Below are 8,942 nucleotides of genomic sequence, written 5' to 3'. Positions count from 1 at the left end.
TTGGTGGCCTTTCCATATAGCGCAGCACCGGCTAGCGGGTACTTTTTCCGGCCCCATAAAATCGTGGTTCTATCAGGCCAGGGCCAGGGCTGAACTAGTGACATCAACACTCTCGACTGCTGATTGGTCAGAGAGAATCGTCACAAGATCGCGCGCGAGATCATCCCTATCGTCGCATATATATCTAGAAGCAAGCTTGCAGCATTTTTATACACAGCATTTTTGTAAACGGAGGAGCTACAAAAATGGCAACGTCGAAGAAAAGCACACCGTGGTCGACCGAGGAGGTGACGACGTTCCTACATCTCATTGGGGATGATAAAATCCAGCAGGAGCTCGACGGAACAACTCGAAATGTGAAGCCGATCGCCCCGCCTACACTGCGTTGCTACCCCAGGTCCTAAACTGTAATGGAAATGCGCCACAGCCTCGGACGGCCAGCGAGGCAGCCCGAGGCCTGAGCGAGGACGCTTAGGGACGCTTAAACGGGGCTACCCCGCTGCAGTGGAAATGTGCCATAATTGAGCCAGAACGTTTCCTTTTTTTGTTTTACCATTTATTGAAGTAATTGATATTTCAGGCTGAGAGGACAATGGCCTGTTAAATATGGTTGATTAAGCTGTGTACTTCTAGCCAACAGATATGTTAGCATTAGTTAGTTAACAGTAAGTAAATATAAGACTAACCTATGTACTCCAGCTAGCCGGCTAACCTACATCTGTTGCTCCCGGTCTGCACGTTTTACGTTGCTTAAGGTAAGTGAACATTAAACTATTCAGCAAAACTTTCAATATTAATCTAAGCTAAGGTATTGAGTTTTGGGATATTACTTGCATACAAATCTATAAATGCTTTCAGGTTTCTAAAATATAGTACAATATGTGGTAAATTCAACAGTGGACCCAGCAAAGATTCACATTTTTGCATGATTTTAGTTATTGATTTGTTGCTGTTACTTAATTATACTTTTAATAAATTCAAGTCAAGCTTAACATGTGATGGTAGCTAGTTAGTGCTCTTACCTGTGTGCCTCCTCCACAACCAGACTGTATTCAAACTCTTAAGTACCAGTTCTATCTACTTTAAACAATTAAAAAGACAAAATCAACTACATTTATTGATATACCAATCTTTAGTTTTGGGGCCTCTTCTTCTTTTAAATTAAACTTTCAGACGTGAGATATTGAAATACAGTAATAGTTTTGTCTATTTAAAAAAGAATGAGCCATTCCTTACAGTTAACTTCATATTTCTTATTGTCTAAAGCAGTGGTTCTCAACCTTTTTACACCAAGTACCACCTGAGAAAATAGTTGGCTCTCCAAGTACCACCATATGACCAATGTTAAAATACAGTCTATGCACAGTTCATGCAGGACTCGGAGGCAAATGTATTCATAATAACATTATTTATTGTCAGCAACAGCTACTTGTACAAAGGGCAGTCCCTCTCCCTCTCCCCCTCACTCATCACTCAAAGAACAAAATAATAACTTATTCTCACACAAATAACAACTGTACAGTACTTCAATCAAACATACACACACACACTCAATTAAATGCAATAGCTTTAATAGCATGACCATAGTGACATATATTGCCAAAGCTCTAAGATGCAATATCTATACACAAATACACAAAATAAACACAGAAACAGTTATAAACAAACTGCTTAGAATTTGGTGTGTCAGCTCAGTTTGATTCTCTCAAACTGTGGCAGGCAGAGACAAACTGTCCTGCAACAATGCAGCTCTCTTTATATTCCCGAGTAGTATTTTTAGTTTTTCATTTTGAAATATTTGAGGCCACACATACACATCTGACCACCACACACACACACACACACACACACACACACACACACACACACACACACACACACACACACACACACACACACACACACACACACACACACACACACACACACACACACACACACACACACACACACACACACACACACACACACACACACACACACACACACACACACACACACACACACACACACACACACACACACACACACACACACACACCTCCCGGTGGATGCTGCAGTGTGTTCATCGCATCTCAAGTGCGACCTCTTTGATCCGAGCTGCTACTCCGCTGTGGCGGCCAGTCATAGCCCTCGCGCCGTCTGGTAGACTCCAACACACGTTTTCCATTCAAGTCCATTCTCTTGCACAAACGCATCTAGGAGCTGGAATATGTGCTCAGCTGTTGTTCTGGTCTCCAGTGGTTGACAGAACAGAAAGTCTTCCTGAGCTGCACCATCATGTTCATATCTGACATAAACCATCAAATTGGCCACATCTGCAACATCAGTAGTCTCGTCCAGCTGGATGGAATAATAGCTACTACTTTTAATGCGCTCAATCAATGTATTTTTAACATCGTCTGCCATCTCTACTATTCTCCGTGACAGTGTCATTTGAAAGTGACACCAAATGTAACTGTTTGGCAGCCTTCTCGCCACACATGATTTCTGTCATTTCTTTTGCGAGTGGGAGACAAATTACCGGCTTTTGCAATTCGGAGGCTGGCACGATACGAGGCTTCCTGGGCCTTGGCCAGGGGCGTCGCCTGGGGTAGGCATCCGGGGCTTTAGCCCCGGATGTTTTTTCTTTAGCCCCGGACAAATTCTCCCTCAATAATATAATACATTAACCTACTTTACCTATAGGACGGACGGCAGAATTGTAATTTCCCATGTTCAGTGAATGCAACACAGAGGCAAGACGACGCCACCAGACCAATCGGAGAGTTGCATGGAAATAAACGTGTTTTATTGGCTGACCTGTCCTCTGTGACAATGTTAAACTTTAAACTGTCAGCCCCGGACGCAGAGATTCTGAAGATGGACATTAGACATTTCTTTAATAAAAAAGACGGCAATTCTCAAGTGGTGGCTCACACAACAACCCCAGAGCCACCACCTGAGCCAGATGAACAAGGTATGTACCTGTCAGTAAACTTACAAGTTATGCGAACATGTAAGCAAAGCATACATTATAGCTACGTTGACGTTACTTTGAATCGCGCGGGTAAGCTAAACCGTTAGCAAGTAGCTATAGCTAGCCAGATATATTAAATAAACACTTTGTCATACAATCTAAATCTTGTGTTTTTTAGCGTTACTTGGTGATTTCAAAGAAAGCTCTCTGGGAAATGTTGACTTACTGTCTGTGTTCGACATGAAGCTAGAAGCTACCTTACAGTACACAGTTGATCCTGATTCCTGAGTCCTGTCAGTTAAAGTGTTTCATAGTTAGCTTAGCTAAGCATCAACCTAGCACTGAAATATATGGATGTTATGTGACAGTATTTCTGAGAAAAAGTCAGCTAAAATGGTGGCATGCCACTGCTTTACGTGTCGACAGCATGTTTGAACGTATTTGCAGCAGTAAATGTGGCTGTCTGGCCACTGACGTTGCCATAACAACACCTGCATTTAAATGTGCAACCTCTTTTTGTGACAGATTTTGCATGAAAATATAATTCTTCTGATTTATATTTCCTATTGACAGCTAGTTTCTATGTGAACATTATGAGATGGACAGCCAGCTAACAAGCTTTTTATACAAATATTTCAGATCAAAGCCAATCCAGTTGGGCTCCTGAAAGGGAGCAAGGGACACTATGCTCCCAAATATTAAGCCTTGACCCGCATCTTAAAATTGATATGATCAAAAAATTATCTGCATTGTCGGAGGCCTTTTTTCCTCATTATCATGTCAAATTGTACAGCTTTCCTTAGTGTTGAATGCAGAAAGATGACTATATTCAGTGATTCCCACAGCATGTTAATACTTTGGGGGGCCCCCAAAGTATAATGGCTCCCCCCAAAGTATAATTTGTGTGTTTTTTTTGTTTTTTTTACTCAGTGAGCACTCATTTGCATTTGCATTGGTGGCAATGAGTGCTCAGTGAGTAAAAAAAACTTAAAAAACCATAAATTATACTTTGGGGGGAGCCATTATATTGGTAAACAGCCTCTATGGGCGCGAGTCCAGACCCACTTTTGGAATCAAATGATGACGTCAGTGGGATTATCTCCTTTATCAACTCCTAAGCATCCCCGGGACAACATCACTAGCCCCGCCCCTAAAAAGGTGTGAACTTGTGCCAATCAAGGACTACTACTACTAGGTCGTCCTTAGACGAGTTTGCCAACGGGTTTGCCAATCCTGACGGTCCTCCATACACCCGGCCAGCTCTGTGGAGCTTTCCACCCCCACATCCTTCCTCAGCACCTCCACGTATGTTGGCGTGGGGCGCCCTCTTGGTCGGTGCCCGTGTGTTGGCTCCCAGAGTACTAACTTGCCAGCTGGAAGTTCCTGGTGTCGATGGCAGTGACCTGCAAATTTCAGTTTCCTGGATGCCACCTTGTCACTCAGCCTGGGTAGCCCACCAGGACTAGCCCCGCTCCTAAATTTGAGAGATTTCTGAGGAGATTTTTTTTCACGCACACCCCCCCCACCCCACCCCGAGTCGTTCCCCCAAAGTATATTTCATTTCTGCGGGAATCACTGATATTAGAGTATTAAGTGAAAATGACTATATTAAAGTTTTAAGTAAATATATTAAGTGAATTACTCAAACTGCATTTGTATAGGAATTATTCTGTCCTATTGGCAGATAACTACTCTAACAGTGATATCTACAAGAGATGTACATTTAACTATTTTCAATTGGTTAGTATTACATTTTGTGACAGTGTGGTGACACTCATTTTAATGAAGACAAATGTGTGTATCTTGAAATTCATTTATTTGACAGAGCTGGAAACTGATACATACTTGTTTGTGTTTACCTACACAGTCATCACAGATGAGCCAAACAGAGTAGAGGATGAAAACAGGAGAAAGGGACACACAAGAAGGAGATACAACAGACAAGAACGACAATGGAGACAACAATGAACAGGAACACCAGAACAGACAAGAGTCAATGAGTAACATGACTGATTTAGGGACTGCAGATACAGGGCCAAGGCAAGTGAGACATCACTGCTTTCCATTTGGCCAGCAAAAGAGATCATTTCAACCGCAAACAGCAAGTGATGAGGGATTATTATTTCCTCCTTCCATCCCTTTTTTCTGTTTAATCTGATTACTAACAACTTCTAATAATTTGACATAGTTTATGATTTAATTGGAAAATGAAGTGTTTTTAAATAATAAACCCGTTTCTGATTCTGATTCTTTGATTTCTTTTTGACATATGGGTGTTGAGAGATGTATCCATATCTCTTAATGTTGCTCTCAAAGTGCACAAGATTGATGCTTTTAACTTCAGTATTTAAAAAAAGTCTTCCTGGGGGACCCCAGAGGAGGTGAGTTCCCCCCAAAATAGCACTTTATCTCTGCTTATGTAACTCCGGTGTAGTGTCCCCTCGGCAACAGATCACTCAGAGCTGGTGATTACTTTCCTGCATTTCAATGGACAGCATATAAAAAGGACACGTGAGCTGCATTGCTGAAGAGATCCTCTCATGCTATCTCTTTTACAAAATAAGTGTCCAGTCAACAACAAAACATCAGTGATCGTATAGTGGTAGTATATTTTTCACAAGCAATGTGAAACATTAAACTTATACAAACTGGTGTACAAAACTCACATACCTGCGTTGATCTCCTGGAGTGTCTCGACTCTTTCTTCTCCACATCTCTTGTCCACCATCAGAGATTGCAAACATTTCAGAAACAGGTAGGGGACAAACAACTTGTTCGCTGGGCATGTCAAAAACCTCCCTGCTTTGATCAAGACTTTAGGGAGCCTTTAGCCCCTCTAGCAAAGGGACTGGAAAGCAAGCTTTGAAAATGCAGTACCATCTACATGCTGTCATGTTCCAGACACTGCTCTCAACCACTCAGGGCCTGCACACATACCTGCAGAAAGAAACACTTGACTTGGTGTAGGCAGTAGATTACAAAACAGCAGTTGAGAACACACTGAAAAGTAACGAGAAAGCACATGAGGTCTATGACAAGACCAAGGCCCTGTGCAATGATCTTGATATTCCCGAAACTGTGACACAGAGGAAGAAGCGTAGAAACATGGAAGACTTTGTAGTCAAGGCATCATGTGGAGCAATGTGAAACATTAAACATAAATAAACTGGTGTACAAAACTCATACCTGCATTTCAATGGACAGCATAAAAGGACTCGTGAGCTGGGTTCTGCTGCTCAGATTAGCTATTGATGATCACGTTGATAAATCATATAAAACAAATAGCCAATCACACTAAAAACATGTTGCTGTGACTGTGAGCATTAAACAATTAACATTAAACTAAACAAACACAACAGTACGTTATTGTCCTTATAAAATAAAAACATACATTTTGTCCACCGAGATAATACAGGCACCTTACCCTCAAGAGATCCTCACGTGCTATGAGAATCTCCCACAATCCATTGCCGTAACAAAGCTAATGCAGGCACACGTTTGTGACACCAGATGGCGCAATTGTGTATGTGCGTGTGGGGAGTCTTGCAGTAGAAAATGTGACTGTAGCGCCGCCACTGTGGGCTAAGCCCCGAATGTTTCCAGGTCCAGGCGACGCCCCTGGCCTTGGCTATGGGTGTACAGCTGGATTGGATCGTTGACTTGCACTTATTCAGTAGATCACATTTTCTTGTAAATAATTCCGCTGGCTTGTCTTGCAGGTGGGCGTGTTTAGTTGTAAGGTGCCGTTGGAGGTGCGATGGTTTCATATAATTATTACTTAACACTTCACCACAAATCACGCACTGTGGTCTGGGCTCATTATCTGTCCCACTGCAGCTGAATCCAAATTTAATGTAACTCTGGTTGTATTTCCGAACTGGTTTGTGTCTCTTTTTTATGGACTCACTTGCGCTGCTGCTGATGGAGTCACTCGCAGTTACGTTAGCAGCGTTAGCACTGGACGGCGTTGTGGCTGCGCATATCACTGTTGCGTTGCTGGTGGAGCCTGTGCTTGCGCTCGCTTGACTGTCCTCCTCCTCATTCACTTGTTCTCTTTCGCTGGTAATGTTCTCCTCTGTACCTCTCTTCCGTATACCTCCCGTTTTGAGCCACGTTTTTAGCATAATTCAGCTTTCTTCTTTCTTTCATAGCTTGCTTGCAACGTTCTAATCTTTCGCGGGTAGTATGGTCGTCATAGCAACGCCAAAAATAAATAACATTTTTTTTCGTTTCTAAATCTAAAAACAACAATAGTGTAGTGCCAGGAAAAGGGAGTCGGAGGCGGTGTATTAAGAACAGAGTTCTAATCTTTATTAGCCATTAATAACAGAGAGGTTATCACATCAACTGCTCTGCTTGATGAGCTAGCAGGAATGGAAGCTAACGCTACAGGTGTTCCCACTAAAGGGTCCGTGTGGCAACACAATACGAGAGGTGAATTATGTCCAATAACGTGTCACCACACAAGCCCCCCCAGACTTCACTGGTAAACAAAATCCGTATGGCGGGGAGGAACAATCCACCTGCCCCCACGAGACCTGCGCACCGGAGTCGGTACAGCGACCTCCGCCTGTGCGGCCCCTGACAGAGGAGGGACCGGAACAACAGGTCCACACTCCCTGACAGGAATCAAAGCCGGGGGTCGGCCCCGTCTCGGCGGCCGAGCCAGCACCACCGGCCGGTCCACGTCCAAGTGAGCAGCCTTCACCCGGTCAACCGAGACGTGCTCAGCCTTACCGCTCATGTCGACCACCAGGTGTTTTTCACCGTGTTCCAAAACCCGGAAAGGTCCATCGTAAGGGGGCTGCAGGGGGCCTCTGTGTGCGTCGTGACGAATGAAGACGTGCCCAGCCGAGCGTAGCTCCGCGGGAACTCGAGAACCTGGCGCACCGTGCTGAGTAGTCGGGACTGGAGCTAAAGCCGCCGCCGCGTCACGCAGAAAAACTCGCTGGGCCGTGGCAGACCAGGGAGCTGATGCATTTGGGAGGAAATCCCCCGGAACTCTCAGCGGCTGACCGTAGACCATCTCCGCTGTAGAACACTGCAGATCTTCCTTAGGTGCGGTCCTCAGGCCCAGCATCACCCAGGGCAGCTTGTCGACCCTTGAGGGCCGCCTTCATGGAGCGATGGAAGCGCTCGCAGAGGCCGTTAGCCTGAGGGTGATAAGCGGTAGTCCTGTGCAGCTTAACCCCCAAACCGCCTGCCACAGCGTTCCAGAGCTCGGAAGTGAACTGAGAGCCCCTGTCTGAGGAAATGTCTGACGGAGTGCCAAAACGACACACCCACGTTGCAATGAAGGCCCGGGCAACGTCTGCGGCTGATGTCGAAACGAGCGGAACCGCCTCCGGCCAACGGGTCGTTCTGTCCACTATGGTGAGGAGGTAGGAAAATCCCTGAGAGGAAGGCAATGGACCAACCAGGTCAATGTTGACGTGATCAAACCTCCTCTCAGGCACCAGGAAACGCTCCAACGGGGCCTTCGTGTGGCGGTGCACCTTAGCGCGTTGACAAGCCACGCACTCCCTGGCCCAAGTCCTCACGTCCCTTTTCAGTCCTTGCCAAACGAACTTCGCCGCTACCAAACGTACTGACGGTTTAACGCCGGGGTGTGACAGGCCGTGCACAGCCTCGAACACAGGACGCCTCCAGCTGGCAGGGACAATAGGCCGCGCCAGGCCCGTAGTAACGTAGTATAGTCCAGGCCCAACTGGACGGCACCGATGACGACCCTGGAGAGGCAATCAGCAACCATGTTCGATTTGCCAGCCACGTGCTTAATGTCCGTAGTGAACTCCGATATGTAGGACAGCTGCCGCTGCTGACGTGCCGACCAAGGCTCCGCCACTTTTGACATGGCGAAGGTGAGCGGCTTGTGGTCGACAAACGCCGTAAATTCACGGCCTTCCAGCATGAAACGGAAGTGCCGCATGGCCAAATAAAGTCAGAGGAGCTCCCGGTCAAAGGCGCTGTATTTGCGTTCTCT

General features: G+C 45.4%; 1 pseudogene; it reads right to left on the bottom strand.

Moving 5' to 3' along the window:
- Positions 1-7,439: 7,439 nt before the first annotated feature.
- On the bottom strand, positions 7,440-8,520 carry LOC117547895 (annotated as a pseudogene).
- Positions 8,521-8,942: the final 422 nt, after the last annotated feature.

The sequence above is a fragment of the Gymnodraco acuticeps genome, unplaced genomic scaffold (genome assembly GCF_902827175.1).
Source record: "Gymnodraco acuticeps unplaced genomic scaffold, fGymAcu1.1, whole genome shotgun sequence".
NCBI classification, from domain to species: Eukaryota; Metazoa; Chordata; class Actinopteri; order Perciformes; family Bathydraconidae; genus Gymnodraco; species Gymnodraco acuticeps.
This window is presented reverse-complemented; position numbering and strand designations above follow the sequence as displayed.